General features: G+C 40.3%; 1 protein-coding gene across 11 annotated transcripts in view; it reads right to left on the reverse strand.

Annotated features, from left to right (window-relative positions):
* FUT8 (fucosyltransferase 8 (alpha (1,6) fucosyltransferase)) overlaps positions 1-16,698 on the reverse strand; it is a 334,040-nt gene extending 317,342 nt beyond the window's left edge. For 6 of the 11 annotated variants that reach the window (XM_010846754.1, XM_010846743.1, XM_010846752.1 and 3 more), the window contains exon 1: positions 15,363-15,593. The gene's annotated coding sequence lies outside the window, so the exon portion shown is untranslated. Of the gene's footprint in view, positions 1-7,567; positions 7,665-14,357; positions 14,438-15,362; positions 15,594-16,586 lie in introns of those variants that run through there. The other 5 variants (XM_010846753.1, XM_010846746.1, XM_010846749.1 and 2 more) reach the window with 4 other exon arrangements.
* Positions 16,699-22,176: the final 5,478 nt, after the last annotated feature.

The raw sequence follows: 22,176 nt of genomic DNA on the forward strand, positions 1-22,176 counted from the left end.
CTGTTGTTCCATGTCCAGTTCTAACTTGCTTCCTGACCTGCATACAGATTTCTCAAGAGGCAGATCAGGTGGTCTGGTATTCCCATCTCTTTCAGAACTTTCCACAGTTTATTGTGATCCACACAGTCAAAGGCTTTGGCATAGGCAGTAAAGCAGAAATAGATGTTTTTCTGGAACTCTCTTGCTTTTTCCATGATCCAGCGGATGTTGGCAATTTGATCTCTGGTTCCTCTGCCCTTTCTAAAACCAGCTTAAACATCAGGAAGTTCACGGTTCACATATTGCTGAAGCCTGGCTTGGAGAATTTTGAGCATTACTTTACTAGCACATGAGATGAGTGCAGTTGTGCAGTAGTTTTCTGTCCTTTATCATGCGCATCCTTGCATGAAATGTTCCCTTGATATCTCCAATTTTCTTGGAGAGATCTCTAGTCTTTCCCATTCTATTGTTTTCCTCTATCCCTTTGCATTGTTCATTTAAGAAGGGCTTCTTTTCTCTTCCTGTTATTCTCTGGTCTGGAAGTCTCCATTCAGTCCTGTATATCTTTCCCTTTGCCCCTTGCCTTTCATGTCTCTTCTCTCCTCAGCTATTTGTAAAGCCTCCTCAGATAACCACTTTGTCTTGCATTTCTTTTTCTTTGGGATGGTTTTGGTCATTGCCTCCTGTACGGTGTTACAAACCTCTACCACGGTTCTTCAGGCACACTACCTGATCTGTCTACAAGATCTAATCCTTTGAATCTATTCATCACCTCCACTGTATAATCATAAGGGATTTGATTTAGGTCTTACCCAAATGGCCTGGTAGTTTTCCCTGATTTCTGCAATTTAAGCCTGAATTTCGAAATATGGAGCTCATGATCTGAGCCACAGTCAGCTTCAGGTCTTGTTTTGCTGACTGTGCAGAGCTTCTCCATCTTCAGCTGCAAAGAACACTGTTGCTGCTATTTAGTTGCTAAGTCGTGTCCAACTCTTTTGCAACCCCATGGATGGAAGCCCTCTAGGTTCCTCTGTTCATGGAATTCCCCAGGCAAGAATACTGGAGTGGGTTGCCATTTCCTTTTCCAAGGTATCTTCCCAACCTAAGGACTGAACCCACACCTCCTGCACTGGCAGGGGGGTTCTATACCACTGAGCCACGAGGGAAGAAATCTGATTTCAGTATTGACATCTGGTGACATCCATGTATAGAGCTGTCTCTTGTATTGTTGGAAAAAGGTGTTTGCTATGACCAGCATGTTCTTTTAACAAAACTCTGTTGGCCTTTGCCTGCTTCATTTGCCAAACTTGTCTGTTATTCCAGGTATCTCTTGACTTCCTACTTATGCATTCCAATCCCCTATGATGAAAAGGGAATCTTTTTTTTTTGGTATTAGTTCTAGAAAGTGTTGTATGTAGGTCTTCATAGAACTCATCAACTTCAGCTTTTTCAGCATCAGGGGTTAGGGCATAGACTTGGATTACTGTGATGCTGCCTTGGAAATGAACCAAGATCACTGTGTTGTTTTTGAGGTTTCACCCAAGTACTGCATTTCAGACTTTTTTGTTGACTATGAGGACTACTCCACTTCTTCTAAAGGATTTTGCCCACAGTAGTAGGTATGATGGTCATCTGAATTAAACTTGCCATTCTCGTCCATTTTAGTTCACTGATTTCTAAGATGTCAATGTTCAATCTTGCCATCTCCTGCTTGACCACGTCTGGTTTACCTTTATTCATGGACCTAACATTCCACGTTCCTATGAATATTGTTCTTTACATCACTGGCCTTTACTCTCACCAACAGATACAACCACCACTCAGTGTCGTTTCCACTTTGGCACAGCCACTTCATTCCTTCTGAAGTTATTAGCAATTGCCCTCTGCTCTTCCTCAGCATACTGGACACCACGCTTCCTCATCTTCAGCAAGGGTCTCATCTTTAGGTATCATATCATTTTGCCTTTTCATACTGTTCATGGGGTTCTCTAGGCAAGAATCCTGGAACAGGTTGCCATTTCCTCCTCCAGTGGACCACACTATGTCAGAACTCTTCACTATGACTAGTCCGTCTTGGGTGGCCCTGCATGGCATGGCTCATAGAATCACTGAGGTATGCAATCCCCTTAGTTACAACAAGGTTGTGATCCATGAAGGGGAGCCCAAGGCTTAGCACACAGTAAACTCTCAACTAATAATAGTTCTTTTCCCTTAACTGACTTCTCTCTCCTGTATATGCATTTTCCTTTCCCTGTATCTCCTACTCCCTTCCTTTCCTCCTCCTAATGACTATAGATGGTTTTTGCTTACTTCTCATTCCTTCTCCCATTTCTCTGGTTTATAGTATTCCCATCCTTTGGGGAACTGACCCTCTGCCACTTTATGTGGTTCTGGTGACAATGACAATTCTCCAAGGATGGGTCCAATTATAGGTCCTCCTTCAGAAATTTAAGTTCTCAGTAGTCTGAGTCCATACATTTCTGTTGAAAAAAGCCTTCTAACATAAGCAGATAATAAGACCAACACAAAGAAAGAAGTCAAGAAATGGAGACTATCCGGAAGACATTTAAATTTTTCGATCTGGCTGTTCCTAGACTGCTCTACCTCCATTCTCAGTTCAGTTCAGTCGCTTAGTCATGTCCGACTCCCTGCAACCCCATGAACCACAGCACGCCAGGCCTCCTTGTCCATCATCAACTCGCAGAGTTTACTCAAACTCATGTCCATTGAGTCGGTGATGCCATCCAACCATCTCATTCTCTGTCGTCCCCTTCTCCTCCTACCTTCAATCTTTCCCAACAACAGGGTCTTTTCCAATGAGTCAGTTCTTCGCATCAGGTAGCCAAAGTACTGGGAGTTTCAGCTTCAGCCTCAGTCCGTCCAATAAATATTCAGGACTGATCTCCTTTAGGATGGTCTGGTTGGATCTCCTTGCAGTCCAAGGGACTCTCAAGAGTCTTCTCCAACACCACAGTTCCAAAGTATCAATTCTTCGGCACTCAGCTTTCTTTATTGTTCAACTCTCACATCCATACATGACTACTGAAAAAACCATAGCTTTGACTACATGGACCTTTGTTGGCAAAGTAATATCTGTTTTTTAATATGCTGTCTAGGTTGTTCTACTTGCAAAGTCCAAAAGTCACATTTTGGTTTAACCATTTTAGAATTGTTGTTATTTTCAGTGTTTCCCATTTGAAAAGCACAAAACATCTTGCTTCTCTAAGGGAACAGAAATAGTAAATCATTTCTTTACTTGCTGTGACCCTCAGTTAATTTACTTTTGTTATTAGTGGCTATTAATATAAAGATATTACCCAGTCCTACTACAGGGCAATCAAACATGTGTGGAAAGAGGCAAAAATAAAAATAAAGCCATATGGAGTTACATCTGACCCTTGAACAATGTGTAGGGGTTAATCCAAGTATAATTTATAGTCAGCCCTTGGTAACTGCAGTTCCTCCACATTCACAAATTCAATCAACCAGAGACCTTATAGTACTGTAGTATTTACTACTGAAAATATAATGTATAAGTGGACCTGGACAGTTCCAACCTGAGTTGTTTAAGATCAACGGTAGACTGAAAACAGCTGCCCATTGAAGATTTACATTCCAAGTGTCAGGGACCTTCAAGACAGCTTCTAGTCATCAGTGCAAACGGTAGTCACTTTTCACCCCTTTACATTTTTACCACTCTGCTCACTCAAAGCTAGGTAATGTAAGATATACATTATTTTGTGTCACTCTGGTTTTACATTATTCATTCTTTGGATCTTCAATATCTGAAGAAAGGCAACAGCACGTGCCAATAGGAAAAACACCCACATGCAGTAAGGATTAAAGCAAAAATCTTATGAGCTGACAACATACCATAAACTTTGATTAAGTCTTTATTCAGTTTGCCTGCCTAGAATTTCCCTACTTATTCTTTGGTGCTAAGCTTAAATGTCACTTTCTTTCCCTACCGATCATATCCTAGTAGAACTGCCTCTTCCTCCTCTCCCTCTTTTACAGCAATTACAAAATTGTAATTATTTATGTTAGTAGTAATGAGAACTTAAATTTCTGTAGTTAAAAAAAGGGAAATAGAACAGAGCAGATGAAGTACAGAAACACTGTAGTAACAGAATTTACAGCTTGACAATGGAAAGGATCTGATGGGGAGGGAATTCAAAGACAACTCAGAGTTCAAGTTTGGACAATGAGAGGGATGAGCCAATAATAGAGAAAGGGAAGTTAGAAAGAATAATACAGTTTGGATGAGAGAAAATTCAGAACTGAGTACACTGAGCTTGATGGAATAACAAACAGGTGGCGCTCTCAAGCTGGAAACTGAAAGTCAAGCAGCTTCCGTATGGTTGGGAGTTGTCTGAAAGAGGTATTCACTGAAGCTAAAAAACACTGTAACATCACAAGGAAAAAAGTCTAGATTAAGAAAAATGTATAAGGTTAATACTTTATAAAGAAGTTGACCTTGTGAATGAAAAGAAGAGTTTCTAGAATATATAGGAGAACCAGGACTACTGAGTTATAAGGAAAATCAGGAGAAGGGATTTACACTGTCTGATCTGAAAAATTAAAAAGCTAAAACTAATACTAGAAATGCCTCTGTTTGGCAGTTCAGAAGGTCATTAATAAAGACAAGGAGAATAGTTTTACTGAAAAAGAAGGTAGAACAATTAAAACAAGAGACATACTGCTTTTACTTTGGGTTGTGGGTAACACCAAAAGAAGTTGGGGTCGGGGGCAGGGAACAGAGGATGGAGGAAGTGGCAGAAAGAATAAGGAAAAGTGGTTTGGGGTTTTGTTGTTGCCTTTTTTTTTTTAGGCCAGTAAAGATGCTGTTAGGAGAAACTGAAATTAAAATGATAAAGGAATGAACTTAATGCACCTATATATTCTAAAGGTACTTGAACAAGCACAGCTTCATCTTGTTACAGAATGTTCGACACTGAATTTTGTTTTTAATCTCTTGTGTGCTCAGTAGCTCAGTCATGCTCAATTCTTTGTGACCCCATGGACGGTGGCCCACAAGGCTCCTCTGTCCATGGAATTTTCCAGGCAAGAATACTGCTGTGGGTTGCCATTTCCTTCTCCTGGGGATCTTTCCAATCCAGGGATCAAACCCGCATTTCCTGTATTGCAGACAGATTCTTCACCACTGAGCCACCAGAAAAGCCCCATTCTAAAGAGTAGCTGGGATACAAATGGTCATGAAGTAGTCGTGAAAGCCTAAAGGACACATCCCTGACACCAAATGGTACAGGGGAGGGGAAATTACACAATTTACTGATAAAGAAAAGCAAAGCTGAGGAAGCCTCTGTTTGATGGTCTTAACCGTCTTACGCTTTTCAAAAAAAAAAGCAAGTGAAATAACCTGCAAAGTCCGAGAGCAGTATACCATTACAGGCTAGGAAAGAGGTAGAAAAGGTCTGAAAGAGCCCCTGTAGGAAGTCAGTCAGAAAAGAATTGTTAAACAAATGTTAAGTATTTTGCAGCACCCTTTAAGAATTTATTAAAACTTAGAAATTAATCATTTTTATTGCTTTAATGTTCCTAGTCTAGCTTGGTGTTTTGCTTAAATATCAAAGTAGTATCTGATTATTCAACAAATCCCTAGTAGCTATTTTCTTAAGGACAAGTATTTGAGAGAATTATGCTTCCCTGGTGGCTCAGATGGTTAAGAATCTACCTGCAGTGTGGGAGACCCTAGTTTGATCCCTCGGTCAGGAAGATCCCCTGGAGAAGGGAATGGCAACCCACTCCAGTTTTCTTGCCTGGAGAATCCCATGGACCAAGAAGCCTGTAGGACTACAGTCCACAGCATCGCAAAAAGTCAGTCATGACTGAGCAACTAACACTTTCACTTTCTTTCGTATAAAGAAAAAGAATTCTAAATGTAGAAATGGCTATACCTTCTGACAGCTGTCACTTATTATTATAATTGAAAATTAAAATTCCCTGGGAAAATATGAATGATGATTATCCTTAACATTTTAAAGCTTTATAAGTTATAGAAAGAAGTTTCCCCTTCCTTTACACTGAAATTTTTTCAATTACATAATTTATATTTAGGTATTTTATATGTGGGCTTCCCTGGTGGCTTAGATAATAAACAATCTGCCTACAATGCAGGAAACCCGGGTTCGATCCCTGGATGGGAAAGATCCCCTGGAGAAGAAAATGGCAACCCACTCCAGTATTCTTGCCTGGAGAATCCCATGGACAGAGAAGCCCAGTAGGCTACAGTCCATGAGGTCACAATTTCAGTGGGACATTTTAAAAATACGTAGTATAGCATATATTCAAAAGAATATTATTGTCATAAAAACAGTCACCTTAGAAAGCTTTAAATTTATTCCTAGAATGCTGCCATTGCACAATAAGCTTTGGGATTCTACTTTTGGAACTCCTTTAAAGTCTGAACACAACCTTTATAATACTATCAAGTGAAAAATCTTCACTTAATACAGGTTTGATTTGGGGATATATTTGGTTATCATAAGATGATTTATTTAAAATAAAAATACCATTTCAAGCAAAAAGTGTGACTATAAAGCATGAACAGATTTTTTTATGCTGCTCTAATGACAGCATCAGTAAAATATATTTACAGCTACATTCCCCTCCTCTACAAGGCCTGCTTTGTAGGTCACCACTCGTATACTCTACTACGTTGGATAAAAATAAAGGTTCAATCATTTAATAGCCATACTTCCTACTACTGCAGATGATATAAGAACCTCTGATAGTTTCTAAAAGTCAAAATTATTGAATATTTAAAAGTAGTCACAGCACTCTCATTTTTAAATTTAGCTAGTTATTTTTCAATGCCCTATCTTTTACTATACTACACTGAAAATTACACCCTTGGCATATACCTGATACCAGCCTTCTCAGTCTGTGGTCTATACCTGCTACACATACGTATACACATGCACACCCCTAATTTTTAATTCCCTATATACATATTTTTCCCCTAATTTGTCACCTGAATGTTATCTGTCAGCTTTGCCTCCAGATGAGCCCTAGGACAGTCTTCCCAACAGTAGCCATATATCTCCTTTGGCTCTTCTTCCTGGAGCCCAATTTGGCTCAAACTTAACTAAAAATGCTCTACTCCACTTTCTACTTCCAGAAGAAAAAATAACTAAAAAGTGTAATTTTTTCCTACGTTCCTAAGAAGCTTCCATCACTTTTAAAGCCCTACCTCTGACAATTATTCAACTTTGCTTTTATTCTCTTCAAAAGTCTTAATTATTAACTCAGCAATTAAGACTATCCCTATTCTCAAGTTGTACATATGAACTAAAAAATGCCCAAGAAAAGGTTTAATCAGTCATCCTGATGCTTCAAGGCAGTCTCATATTTGTCCATTGCTGAGTCACCTCTTAAGACCATAAGCCTTGTTTTTGATTCAGAAAAAACGTATGCAGACATAAAGTGTTAAGGGAAAGAGTTAAGGTATGTTCCAGGGAAAGGTCAGTGAATGTCTACCAAGGTGTGAAAACCAAACTAGAAGAAAATCAAAATAATTCACTTGATGGAGAAAGAAGCAGAGGCCCAGAGAGGGCAAATAGCTTACCCAAGTTTATACATCTGGGTGGCAGAGAGAATACTCCTATCCAGGTCTCTAGATTCCAAGCTTGAAGTTTTTCTACTTTATCCATTCTTAATCCATACTAAATGAAAAGAGCCAAGAAACAAAAGACCATTTACTATATGACTCCATTAATGTCTAATTTCTATAAATCACAAAACTACAGAGACAAAATACAGACAAGTGGTTGCCTGGAGCTGAGGGCAGGAATAGGGGTTGGGCTAACGGGCAAGAGGGCACTTTCTGGAGGCAAAAATGTTCTAAAATTGGATTGTGATAACTGTTGTACGACTATATTATTTTTGTTTAGTCACGAAGTCGCAATCCCATGGACTGTAGCCCACCAGGCTCCTCTGTCCATGGAATTCTCCAGGCAAGAATACTAGAGTGGGTTGCCATTTCCTTCTCCAGGGGGTCTTCCCGACCCAGGGACTGAACAACATCTCCTGCATGAGCAGGCAGATTCTATACCACTGAGACACCAACTATATAAATTTACTAAAATTTGAATTGTGAATTTTATGATATACAAATTAAACTTCAATCAGTTCAGTTCGGTCACTGTCATGTCGAACTCTTTACAACCCCATGAACCGGAGTATGCCAGGCCTCCCTGTCCAATCAACTTCAATAAAGCAATCCAAAAAATTACTAAGAAAGAACTCAGATTTTAGCTTCACAACTGTGGAGCTCTCCGAAAATTTTATGTCAAAAAGAAGTACTAAAACATGAAGAAACCAGCCTTTTCCAAACTTCAGATCCTTTTCCCTTCAGATTTTTCAAAAGTTAAATACCTTACTTTCTAACCTTATATTTGATACGGAAAGAGAAGGTGACAGGCACTGGGCAAATATACACAGAAAAAACATGCACATTTCCTGCAAAAACACTTTAGTTGTTGATCATTATTTCCTTTTAGGTAGGATTCTGCATGGCTCTAAGTGAACTTCTGCAGACAGTTATAGAACAGAGAATGTGCTCTTATCTAACAAACTGCTCCAGGACAGAGTTCTTCGTTGATTTCATTTTCACCATTATAATTTGTGCCATTATAAACACTAATAACAGGAACCATTCCTAACTGCATATTAGCAAGTTTCTTTAGTTTATTATTTGTACATCCTTATTAGGTATACAACTCTTTAGCCTACTCAGCACAAGAAGCATAGTCCTCATTTACTTACAAATTAAAAATAACATTATATCATTCATTCTATGAATGCTTTACACCTGTAAGTATCAAGCTGGTAATCTACTGCTTGGATCTTAAAAACAAACAGTTCTAACTGGTGAAGGCCCAGATGTGCATAATCATGTTAAAGGAAGCAGTCAGAATTACTCAGTAAATCCACCTTTCTCATGCCACTGAGGCTTATTTCACCAATGCTAAAGACTTTTTGACTCAAGAGCTTTAATTACCACCTTCTAAACCCTAAAATTTCAATAACTTTCTAAAAGATAAAGAAAAATTTGAAACTTGCAAAAAGAAAACAAAATATTTACCCTGGCTTAAGTTCTAATTTTAAAGAATATATTTTTCTCAAAATTACAACCTTTTGTCATTTGGTAACTGACTGAATTAAGTAGTTACTCACAAAACTCAATACATACAAAAAAAAATTACAATCTCTACTGAATGTATCTCTTTCAGGTACAATTCCATATGTTAGAGAAATTGAATCAGTCAGATCTCTAATGACTAGGGCCCTAATCATCAAATATACACTTTCTCCTTGTGAATATTCCACAGTAACTGGCTTAAATCTGCTAAAACTACTCCCATGAAAGGAGAACATTACTGTCCATTTTCGTTTCAGAGCTGTTCTCTTCAGTGGACATAGGTTCCTACTGTTTGGGTTTGTTAGTTTTTGTTTTTGTTTTTTTTAACATTAAATTATTCAAATGAGGCAGACAAAGGAGGTAAAGAGACATTCTAAAAAGCAAATTCCGTGTAGTCAGAAACTCCATAGACGACGACAGAAATAACAGAGAAGGCATAAGACTGCATTTCAAGAAATAGAAGAAGGGACTGCCATGTATTTAACAGTAAGCAGAACAATAATATGACTGACACAGGACTCCTAACAATGAACACCTCCCATATCCCTTTTTATACAAAATCATTAATAAATGATTAATAATGAATTGGGATTCCCTGGTAACTCAGTTGGTAAAGAATCCACCTGCAATGCAGGAGACCCCGGTTCAACTCCTGGGTCGGGAAGATCCACTAGAAAAGGGATAGACTACCCACGCCGGTATTCTTGGGCTTCCCTGGTGGCTCAGCTGGTGAAAAATCCACCTGCAGTGGGGGGAGACCTGGGTTCCATCCCTGGGTTGGGAAGATTCCCTGGAGAAGGGAATAGCTACCCACTCCAGTAATCTGGCCTGGAGAATTCCACAGACTATATAGCCCATGGGGTTGCAAAGAGTCAGACACAACTGAGTGACTTTCAATAATTAAACCCCACATCAACCTGAATTTCTTCCAGTCTCTTGCCTACTGCTGCAAGAGAATGAGGCCATTATAATAAAATTATTGTTAACATAAAAGCTAATGTTCTACCAGGAAATATTCTATGAACTCTAAGAAAGAAAAAAAAAAAATCCTGCAAAGGTGGCAAACTCCCAGATTTTTCACCACTGTTGGAAAAGAAGACAGATGATAAACAGGGAGATGAAGGGAGTGGATGGAGTGGAAAAAACTGAAAAAGAAATCTCCCTCACCTCTAAAGAAAGAAGGTTCATCAACCAGTACATCCCCTCTCTCAGTCTCCCACCTCACTGGTCTCAAGCTTACCTAAGGCTGAGACAATGAATGAAATATAAAAGCTAAAAACTATATTTTTCCACCTTTACTATTTATCAAGATATTACAATAAATTAATCTTAAAAACTATAAAAGTTATTTTAAAAGCTAGCTTATGGAATATTAACTCATTTAATAACACTGGGATGCTTTTACAGCTTGATGGTTTGTAAATACCATTTTTACTACAGACAAATTTATTCTAAAGCTCTAGGTATTAAGTCATATTAAACGGCATTTATCTCATCTAAGGGATATAAACAGCCAGCCATAAATTAGTAAAAACTTAAAACTCGTTCATGGTTCAGTAACAGTCTTAAAAAAATAAGATTTACACAGACACAAAACAGGTTCATTTTAGTTATATATTTGGGGTAAATCAAATGGAACAACCTTCCATTTTCCCTTCACTTGTGTTCATTTACAAACAGAAAGCTACAGCATTTACAACTCACATGATGTAACACTTCTCATAACTGAGATGCTAAAATAAACATGAGCTTAATGTCCCATTTACATCAAAGATTAACATCAATAGTTTATTATTTTCTAATATGAACCTTATTTACACCTACCAGTCACTGAGACTGTGACGAGTAGAAACATTAAGCCTGATCTTCTTAACGTAAATATGTTAAATCATGTTTATTCAGTTTATCCCTGAATTAGTTTAATTTCCAAAAAAAAAAAACCCAAGTTCTTAGATACAACAAATACAGGAGAGCATTTCAGGAGTGATCTTCAAAGCTTTATTCCAGTGCTTAAATGAAGAAGTTATACTATAGAATCAATACAAAAGAAAAGAGAATGATAGCAAAAGCAAGTTTGAATTACATCTGTTCTAGCCTTATTTGTCAATTTGTCAATTTTTTTAAACTTAAAATTCAACACATTTCCTTGTCACATGTTCTCTTCTGACAAAAAATTATCACAAAAAGATATTTTTTTAAAAGTAGTAAATGAGTGTAATATTGGGTTTTTAGCAAATAAAGCCTGTATCTTAAAAAAAAAATAAATGAAATTAACTCAATAGCTCTGCTTTCTATAAAGAGCATGAATAACTCTTGTACTGAAATACACGGCATAATTCACAGGCCATATTTGCTCTTCTTCCATTAAAAGAAAAATCTAGAGTACTGCATAAAGTCCATATGGGCTTTATCTTTAAAATATTATACAGACTGATATAAAGTCATTTAATCAAGGAAGAAAAAAACTATGCCAAATGAATGATATGGTTCATTTTATTGGTTTGATTCCTAATTATCCCAAAGAGAAAATCACAGGATGATAGAGGATGGTTGGAGAAGGGGAGATGTAATCAGGAAAGTAGAATGTAGAGAGAAAGGAAGGTTGAGACTTGAGACTAATCTGTTAAAAATTTATATACATATATACCCATATAACCTTCTTCTGCTCTGAATTTTAAACGGTCTTTTTTAAAAGAATCAGTCGTAATTATTCTTTACTTTTAGACATGTTTCTTTCATTATAACAAGCTACAATTCAATAGTACAATTCAATATCAATTCAAACTGCAAAACCATATACTATATGGTACAGAAATATAAGCCAGAGAATCATCAACAGGAGAACCAAGGGAAACTTGGTATTTATCCTCTAAATCCTATATCTACAATACTACTGTTGACTACAGAAGACTGGAGATTGATATATCTCATTTGCAAAGTACCAATAGGACTAGTATTGATGCCTGAGTAGAAAAATTATGCTGGTTTCAGAGTTGCTTAGAATCTCAATTTTGTTTTAAGTAAAGAAATTTAATTTCATGTTTATTTTTACATTTGCTTTTATGATTATGAAATGAAAATGCTTTTACTTTTATAAGTGTGCTATAATATGAAATGGGTATGTTCACCATTTAATTAAACCAAGAGATTTACTAATACTGTGCAGTGAATTAAAAAGAACCATTAAAGAAATGAAAAACATATATGAAAATATTCTAGAATATCTTAAACTGATTAATTTATAGCATTAACTTTTTAAAAACAGTAAACACCTCACTATTCTGTATCTCACAGATATTTTCATTCCTTTCAAAGAATCTACTTTTTTATTTAACCACCACCAAAATTCTATTTACACAATGAACAGCAACGGAGAACAGCCCAACTACTACCCTCAGAAAACTAAAATATTCTGATTTTAATATACACACAATCAATCCTAACCTCGAATTTGGAAGAATATGTGAACCGTAAGAAGTAAAATCAAAACTGATTGCAGTTCAGAAACCTAAATAAAGTGCCACAGATCAAAAAAATTACTGCTTCATATTCAAATGCACAAGTTCAATTTCACAGATCAGATGGACTCACTGCATTATATTGCAGGAGAGAGATGTTAAGAAGTGACCTTGGGATCCTGCTTTCCAGATCTCCAGATGTTTAAAGGACCCATTTTTTTTATTGCAATTACCTTTACTTTTGATAAATACCTAGCTAGGTATTTATTGATCAATAAATACCTAGCTATTGATAAATACCTAGCTAAATACTACATGCTTGATATCTTTGCTCTTATAAGACTCTACTTGAAGCTCTTTTGAAATGTTTGGACTATAGATATTATAAAGAAAAAACTTAAGAAGATACAACATGCACAAAGGGTTAACAGATACTGCTTCCTTTCTGATGCAATGCGTAATAAGTTTAAGAATCTGTCATCATATACCCTAAGTTTGGGGACCAACTTTCAGAGGTTTAAAATGAGAAATTTAACAAACCTTATGCATTTATTTTCAGATCACGAAAAAAACTAACTAATTTGTAATATACAATATATATACTCCACAAGTAACTATTGACAGATAAGATATATATTCATTATCAATTCCTTTACTCCTTTAACTAAAAATTAAATTTCTCTTTCTTCTGGTCATAAAAATCTGGTTTGGGGTGTTTGAAAAAGTTCAAACATATATTAAGCCATGCTTTGCTTTGGCACTAGCTCCCCCTCCAGACCAACCTACTGATATAACGGGCACTTAAAAAAATAAACAAGGAACACAAGTTTTTCCAAGCCACTAGTGATTTAACAATTCACCACTTTTAAAGACACTCCAGTGCCTTAAAATAACTAGTTAAAACTTGTAACCAAACACTGCAGAATGTAATCTAAGTTACTGTTTTTCAATTCTCTCTCTCAAAACTGACTTGAAGGAAAACAACTTTAAGTGTCTATTTCAATTTAAGAACATCCTAAAGTACAATCTATATAATGCTATGTTTTATGTAAATTATTTTGAATCACTGTCTTAATAAACCACAAGATATTCTTCATGTTAACTGACTACTTAATCAAAAACACATTTTTGCATCTGTTTCTGCTATCTATGCAACCTTCATTCCAGCTGTTCAGCAATTTAAGTAGAATTCTCAGTTGATAAAGCAGGAAAAGGAAAATTCACGCCTCCAAACCACCCTTCTATGTTCCTTAAATCCTATTCATTTCTAACACCCTGCATTTTTACATACTAAGCTATAAAATCATAATTTCAAATCTTTGAATTCCCACCTTATCCTTACTATTGTAGTAGGTATAAATCAAACGAAGATTTACTATGTGCATTTTATGGTATATTTCACAAGGCTAGCAATGTACAAGGCTTTATTATACATCATAGGATTTCAGGTTAATTTTAAGTTACTTTCAAGAGAGAATACAACTTACTCCACTACTTCAGCATAACTCTATAATACTGCAAATCTCTCTCCTAAAAAGTTTTCTACATGATGCTTTCTTTAAAAGAAATATGCATAAAAACAAAAGTTAATCAAGAAAATAAATATGCACTTATCCCCAAGAATAACAAGGGAGCAAAAAACTGCAATTAAACCTTGCTTGCAGTTTCTAAAGAGAACCAAGCCAAAGTTCAGTTACTTGTGATGAGTTTAACTGTAAACTGAGAGAAAACTTTTGTCGAAATTTAGTCTGCGTTACCTTGAGGTTTGGGGTGTTTCTACAGGAGATTCTGGCTTGCCTAGGTCCACATTCTTGAGCTGGATTAAGTCCACTGTAAACTAACCGAAACATGGGAATAAGAAATAACACCCTGCTCTATCCAAGGCCTCACTCAAACGCTAAAGCTCACCAGGGATAAATTCTAACCATGACACTGCCATTTAACTTAAGAAATACACTGCGTCTCTGACGTTATGTGTGGCTGAAGATTGCAATCCTCACTGTGAGAAAAAAAAAACAGGTGCTGCACACGACAGCCCACTCACTCTTGCAGAACAAACCTCCTTTAACTGGAGATTAAATAAATAAATATTTAAGAACTCATTTAACCTTCCCAAATAAGTTTGGAGCTCTAAAGCCGCCAGCTCATCATTTCCACGTCAAACGAGGGTGCAGCGGCACTCAAGCCGTGAAACTGCCCTGGCACTGGCCCCTCGCCGGGAGCGGATCTTTGCACGGGTCCACTCCCCAATTTCCTCCCGGAGAACCCCTCAGGAAAGCCCTTAACGCACAAGCATGCTTGTCCCCACAGTCTGTCCCCACAGACACAAGAGAGCGAGTTGCTGGAGAAAGGGCAGGTAAGAGCAGAGAAGAGGGACACCTCCCACCCCCGCCCCCATCTCCTCTCCTCGGTTTCGGCCCCTGCCCTAACCAAGGATGCGCGACGCCGAGGGCAGCAACCGAGCCGCTCCACGCCCCGGCCGAAGCTGCAGGCGTCCCTAGTCCCCTGCCGCGGCCCCCACCTCCCGCAACCCCCGCGGCCAAGCAAAGGCACCCATCAGAGGGTCCCGGGGGCTCCCTCCCCACTTTCCCCGGAGCCGCTGCATAAGCAGCAGCAGTGGCAGCAAAAGGCCCGGGGGTCGCCTCGGGGGAAAGAGAGCTGCGACGGCCGGCAGGCACCTTCCCGGAGCCTCCTGAGATCCCGCGCTTGCCCACCTCCAGACCCCGGGGCGCGCGGGGCCCGGCTCCCAAACGCCCCCTTACCCGAGGCGGGAGCAGAGGCGGTCTCCGCCGTTCCCCAGCAGCCGCCGCCGCTACAGCCCTCAGCCGCAGCTGCCCCGTGCTGGGGAAGTGGGAGGGGTGGCTGGGTGGAGGATGCTACTCCCTACTGAAGGGAGAGGAAGAAACGGAAACAGGAACCGCCGCCGTCGCTGCTTAACGGAGCCTTCGGCGCCACTGACTGAGGGAAAGCGCAAGGCGGCGCGAGCCAGGCAGTCGCTGACAGCGCGAGACCGAGCGCGAGCCGGGTCCCGGGCGCGCGACCCCGAGCAGCGCCGGCCCCATTCCGCGAGGAGAGGAAGGGGACGGGTCGGCCGAGGGGCGGCGAGGGGCGGGGGCCTGGAGCCAAGAGAACCGGGCTACTCGGGTCTACCGGAGATAACACGCGCACGCGCCTGAGCGGCTCTGACCGCGAGCGCAGGCGGGGAAGCCTCGGCTAAAGCAAGCGTGCCCGCGCGGATGGGAGCGCGCGCCCCCTCAGCGTCCCAAGCTTCTGGGAGAAGGCGCGCATGCGCTGGCCACTGCCTCCTACGGCGACCCCCGCCTGTGCCAGGGCTTCTCCCCGCCCCCTTCTCGCCGCGCCCGTGGACCGCGTAGCCGCAGCGTCCGACTGCCGGGCTGAGCAGCGGGCCACAGCGGGACGGGGAGCCTTCTAGCAGGGTCGGCAACGCTGTGCGCACGGGCGCTGACTCCGACACGAGTGTAGGCCGCCCTCTACCGCTTGAAGGCCAAAGGCTGAAGGAGGCGCGAGCGGAGCCGGGCTTCCCCACTCCCGGGAGCGCCACCTCCGGGGAATGCCGTATTCTCAACCGCCGGGAAACGGATCGGCCCGTGCCAGTTCAGCCCGCGGCCCTTAAGTACCACTGGTACTGGATATACGAAGCAGGCTCCTTGCTACTTTTTAGGAGTGATCGCTGCTGCTCAGCCCCCGTAGCGCAGGTCTGGCCGCTCCACTGCAGCTTGCAAAACACGATCATAGAATGGCATCGCACTCCCATGCGAATAGTGAAGCCCGGTTTAATCTTGTGAGAGCTGGTCTTCCACATTCGCCCGGACAGAAAGACCCCTCCCCCATGAGAGCCTGGGTTCGGTGCCTGGCCTCTCCCCCCGACCCGCGGCTGCAACAACCCCTCCAAGGCGGAAGTTTATTCAGTACGGGAAAGAGAACATGGGGCGGAGGAGGGAGCTTTTCCCTAGGATGCTTCCTACCCGGCTCGGACTCGGGAAAATTCCTGGCGCCCGCGATGCAGAGCAGTGGGCCGAAGAGCTAGCCCAGTCCAGCCCTGACGGCGAGCTGAGCCAGAGGAGCTGAGCGCGCCGCCCCGGCACACAAAGTAGTCGCGAGCCGAGGCGGGGGTGCTACGGTGGCCAATCAGAGACACGAACCGCGTGAGTGGAGTGCGAGTCAGCCAATCGGAGGGCGGGAGGATGAGCTTCCCGTACCGAACTCTTCCCTGTAGCCTCCGGACCCAGATCCCAAGCCTGGGTGCAATACCTTGAGAAAGCGAAATGGTGCCCGTAAAGACAAGAATGACTTCTCCAGACTTGTATATTTTTAAGTAAATGCCTTGGGAACCTATCACAGAGCGAAGATCGGCAGCCTTTTAGATGCCAAGTATGAAAGGATCACAGAAAAGAGATTTAAGAGGCAGTGGTGGGCTGCCAAGACTGCAATCTGCCTAATAATATTAATAAATTTACAATATTTGTTGACACCTTTTTAGAGTCCAGAAACTGTATTACAGAAATACAAATAAGATGCTTCTAATTCAAAAAAAAAAAAGTTCCCTGTCCTCGAGAAGTTTAGTTTCCTCTGAAAGAGGTTTGCTGGACCTTGCAACGGGTTTTTATCATCAGCCCTTTAAAGAAAAAGCTCTCAGTTAAGTGGTAGTTGCCAGTCATTTTTATGATTGTCTCCTTGTAAGAAAAGAAATTTAGAAAAAAGTAGAGTGACTGACCTAAGGTTACACAAAAATATATACTGGCAGAGCCAGAACTATATTCTAGCTTAGCGTTTATATTCCATCATTCAACCATCATTTATCCTATGCATGGTTGCTATCGCTTACTGCAGAGGTTTCTGCACTAAGTTAATAAACTGAACAAAAGTCTGCTATAATGGCTACATACCTTGTTGTTGGAATTGAACAGAAATTTTAGACTTATGCCATAGTAAGATAGATTAACGGAGAAGGCACCCCACTCCAGTATTCCAGTACTCTTGCCTGGAAAATCCCATGGACGGAGAAGCGTGGTGGGCTGCAAGTCCATGGGGTCACTAAGAGTCGGACACGACTGAGTGACTTCACTGTCACTTTTCACTTTCATGCATTGGAGAAGGAAATGGCAACCCACTCCAGTGTTCTTGCCTGGAGAATCCCAGGGACGGGGGAGCCTGATGGGCTGCCGTCTATGGGGTTGCACAGAGTCAGACACGACTGAAGCGAGTTAGCAGCAATATAGATTAAAGGCCAAAGTTTTATCAGTCAAACTCTAGGTACTTTTTAGAAGTCAGAGGTGAGGTCGATATCTGCTTTCTTAATTTAAACAGTACTTTTTAACAATACTTTAGCAAGCATGTTTAAGATCTCCAGTTTCAAAGCTTTCCTTTACATTTGCCTCAAAACTCCTGGGTTTTTTAATATTGCCTTCATTTTTCCTCTCCAAAAGCCTAGGAAGTGAAATACTTATATTCTCTACCTCTTTCTGCTCAAAAAAAAAAAAAAAAAAACCTGTCCAAAGAATGTCCGGAATTTCTTGCACATTTATAGGATGGTTCTTGTCTTCTTGTTGTTGTTTAGTGGCTAAATCATGTCTGACTCTTTTGCAACCCCATGGATTATAGCTCACCAGGCTCCTCTTTTCATGGCATTTCCCAGGGAAGAATACTGGAGTGGGTTGCCATTTCCTTCTCCAGGGGATCTTCCCCACCCAGGGACTGAAACCACCTCTTCGGCATTGGCAGGCGGATTCTTTACTATGGAGCCATCAGGGAAGCCCAAACCAGATAATCTGCTGTCTGTAAAATAAATATACTCAGAAACTAGTCCATTAACAATTTGGATTGCATTCTGTTGAGTCAATGGACATCTCAGTCACTGACAGAACACAGCCCTTTCCAGGACATGCCCAGCATTTAGTGGCCACCTCAGAACTGGAAATATCAGTTAAACAACTGATTTTTGAGAACCAATCTTTACACATTAAGGTCTGGGCCAATAATGAATTTCAAGAAAGTTTCCAACAGTTCCAGCTTTTAAAAAACACATTTCATTTACTCTTACAAAAGAGGTTACTACTGAAACTCTGCCTTCTTGCTGGGTTAAATTTCTGACAGAAAAAAACCCCCGAAAGATTCTAAACATCTCTGGCTACCCATAGACATCTCTGTCAAAGGCTGATTTCTCCATAAGCTCCAGCTTCCCTCTATGCTTCTGGACCCTCCATCTCTTCTTACTTCATCTGCCTCTCATCATGCCTCGTGTCTGATATTTGCTTGACCAAGTAGAATTGCTCCACAACCCCCACGGCTTTGTTACCAGCGAGGCATTAGGCCTATCTTTGCTTATCTGAAAACTTACAGGCAAGTTCTGCTCAACAAAACACTGTACAGAACATTCTTTATGATATGTTTTACTAAGAACTAATAGAACCTTGTCCGTACTTTATATTCTTTTTCACAGCCTAGATTAAATTCTTTCATCAACCAAAACTTGTGGGATCTTGCAGGTGGGGTGAGGCGGAGTCAACCATTAGACAATACAAAAGATCAAAATGAAAGTTAATGAGTACATAAGAAGCTATTGTTTCAAGAGATTAGCTAGATCAAAGTTAATGAACTTGAATACCATCACATTTCCAAAATCATGAACTTTCATGTAGGAGCTAGTTTGAAATTGACTACCATTTCATTAATGACAATAATAAAAATAATAGACAAGTTATAATATTGCTGAGTGCCAGGTCCCTTGATAAACTGTTTATCTCCATTATTTAATTTTAAAATCATCCCTTTGAGGTGGGCCCCTTATTACAGTGGTGGGAGGGATCAGAGAGAAAGGTTGAGGAGACTCTCAAGAGGTTCAGAGCAACTACTTACCAAACAGTTTAGAAAATTTTCCATCTTTACCAATGTGGACCAACTGAGTATCAGTCCTGAAAACTTTCTTATAAATTTTAAAAATTTTTAAACAAATTTTTAATCTTGTTTTCTGTTATTCTAGCTACATTGTACTCAGAGGATTCCATTTTACAGCAAATCATCCAAAAGACAGCACTGTTACTGCTACGTGCAAGAAGGTGTGACCTTGAGATAATCATTTTACCCATTTGGGCCTTAGTTTTCTCATCTGCAAAATAAAAAAGTTGGACTGGATAAACTTTAGTTGTTTGTCAGTTCTAAAACAATACATCTAGCTAGCTTGACACCCCATTGGCAGGAACTACAACAATAAAATATGGAAAAACAGTCCATACTTCCAAATCCAATAAAATTTTAAGTCACTTTTGAGCCATAGAAATTCCAACTACATCCACTCATTAAAGAGCCAAAGTCAATCTTTCCAATCAAAAGAATAAATGAAGTGATTGATTTAAAGACCAATGAAATTAGCCAAACTATCCTTCCCTATGACTTGCCTCCATGGCTGAAATTTCTGTCTTCTCAATTAAGGTAAAATGTCAGGTAGTTCACACTGTTGGTTTCTTATTCAGCATCTACTCTTGTTCCTTCCTTATTAATAGAGTTCCTTGTTTTTGTTTTTATCGGTTTGTTTTTTAGATAACCATCCAACCTCCAGCTACAAAAGGGCAATTTAACTAGTCTGAGTCAAGAGATTACATCCCTGCCACCTACCCTAACTCTTGTAGTTGGCTGGACCATGTGACTAATTAAAGTCACTAGCCAAGAGTTGGACACGACTGAGCAACTTCACTTTCACTTTTCACTTTCATGTACTGGAGAAGGAAATGGCAACCCACTCCAGTGTTCTTGCCTGGAGAATCCCAGGGACAGAGAAGCCTGGTGGGCTGCCGTCTATGGGATCGCACAGAGTCGGACATGACTGAAGCAACTTAGCAGCAGCAGCAGCAGGCTATAGTGGGTTGTGGATAGAAGTGCTATGTGTCACTTCCAGGTAGAACACTTAATTGCAAGTATAAGTCCAAACTCTTCCCCAGTCTCAAGACCAGTATTGTTGAAGATGATAAAGCCTTAGTTAACTTAGCTCCCTAAGAAAGGACAATGTGGAACAGCCCACCTCCTTCCTTCATCAAGTCAGGATGGATATATAGTTTGAGTAAAGGCTACACCTTTGTTGTTTAAGCTACTGAGATGTGGTTTTGTTTTTTGTTCTTTTTACTGCCGTGTGACCTAAACTCTAAGTTATGCCAGATCCTAGACCATTCTAATTATTAGACCTGAAAACTGTGTGAAAGTGAAAATGAAATCGCTCAGTCGTGTCAGACTCTTTGTGACTGCACAAAGAGTAGGCCACCAGGCTCCTCCCTCCATGGGATCCTCCAGGCAAGAATACTGGAATGGGTTGCCATTTCTTCTCCAGGGAATCTTTCCGACCCAGGGATCAAACCTGGGTCTCCTGCATTGCAGGCAGACGCTTTAACCTCTGAGCCACCAGTGGTCCTGGGATAAACTGACTCAATCAGAAGGATTTTTAGCCCATGCTTTGGAGAGAAGATTCTCTCCTTTCTGCCAAGTATGAGCAAGTCAGCCTATAACCTAAATTGCCACTGGCAGCAATCTAACAGCCATAAGAGGGACTAACTTAGAATGAAGTTGACCCACTAAGAATGGCAAACAGAGAGCAGAACCTTGAAGATACAGCTGAGCTGATGGTTATATCACTTCTGAAGGCTAATCTTCTCTGGACTTCTAAATCTGCAAAATAATAATTCTGTTTGTCCAAAATACTATGAGCAGAAAATACGTCTTAAATATTTTTAATTTCATCACAGCTCCTAACACAGATCTAGCTCAGTAAACACTCAAAAATATTGACCGATGTAAAATTTATAAAAAATATAATGGCTCTTGTCTTCAGAAATAAAATATTACCTACATTAACAAAGGGAAAAACGTTATTTGAATCAACTCAATCTTTTTACAGGCGAAGAGATTTAGACTCAGATATGTTATAAGACTCATGAAGTTCACATAGCATTGTTATGGCAGAACCAAAGGGGAAAAAAAAACTAATAATCACTTCATCAAAATGACCATAGTTTTCAACTCAAGATGGAGAAGTAATAGACAGTAGATTACCCTGGTAGTTAAAAACGTGGAAGTTAAGACAACTGTAGTTTACTTATTAGCTGGATGATCTTGAACATGGTATTTAAACTCCTTGATCCCTGGTTTTTCCATCTATAAAAGAAGTTAACAATCTCTAGCTCATAGAGGGAGAAGGCAATGGCACCCCACTCCAGTACTCTTGCCTGGAAAATCCCATGGATGGAGGAGCCTAGTAGGCTTCAGTCCATGGGGTCGCTAAGAGTCAGAACGACTGAACGACTTCACTTTCATTTTTCACTTTCATGCATTGGAGAAGGAAATGGCAACCCACTCCAGTGTTCTTGCCTGGAGAATCCCAGGGACAGAGGAGCCTGGTGGGCTGCCGTCTATGGGGTCGCACAGAGTCGGACACGACTGAAGCGACTTAGCAGCAGCAGCAGCTCATAGAGTTGTGAGAAATAAACAACTCAACATGTAAAAAGCACTGAACAAAATACCAGACACATAGTAAACTTTCTATATATTGCAGCCATATCAAAAGTTGTGTGT

The sequence above is a fragment of the Bison bison genome, unplaced genomic scaffold (assembly GCF_000754665.1).
Source record: "Bison bison bison isolate TAMUID 2011002044 unplaced genomic scaffold, Bison_UMD1.0 scf7180017864239, whole genome shotgun sequence".
In the NCBI taxonomy this organism is placed as follows: Eukaryota; Metazoa; Chordata; class Mammalia; order Artiodactyla; family Bovidae; genus Bison; species Bison bison.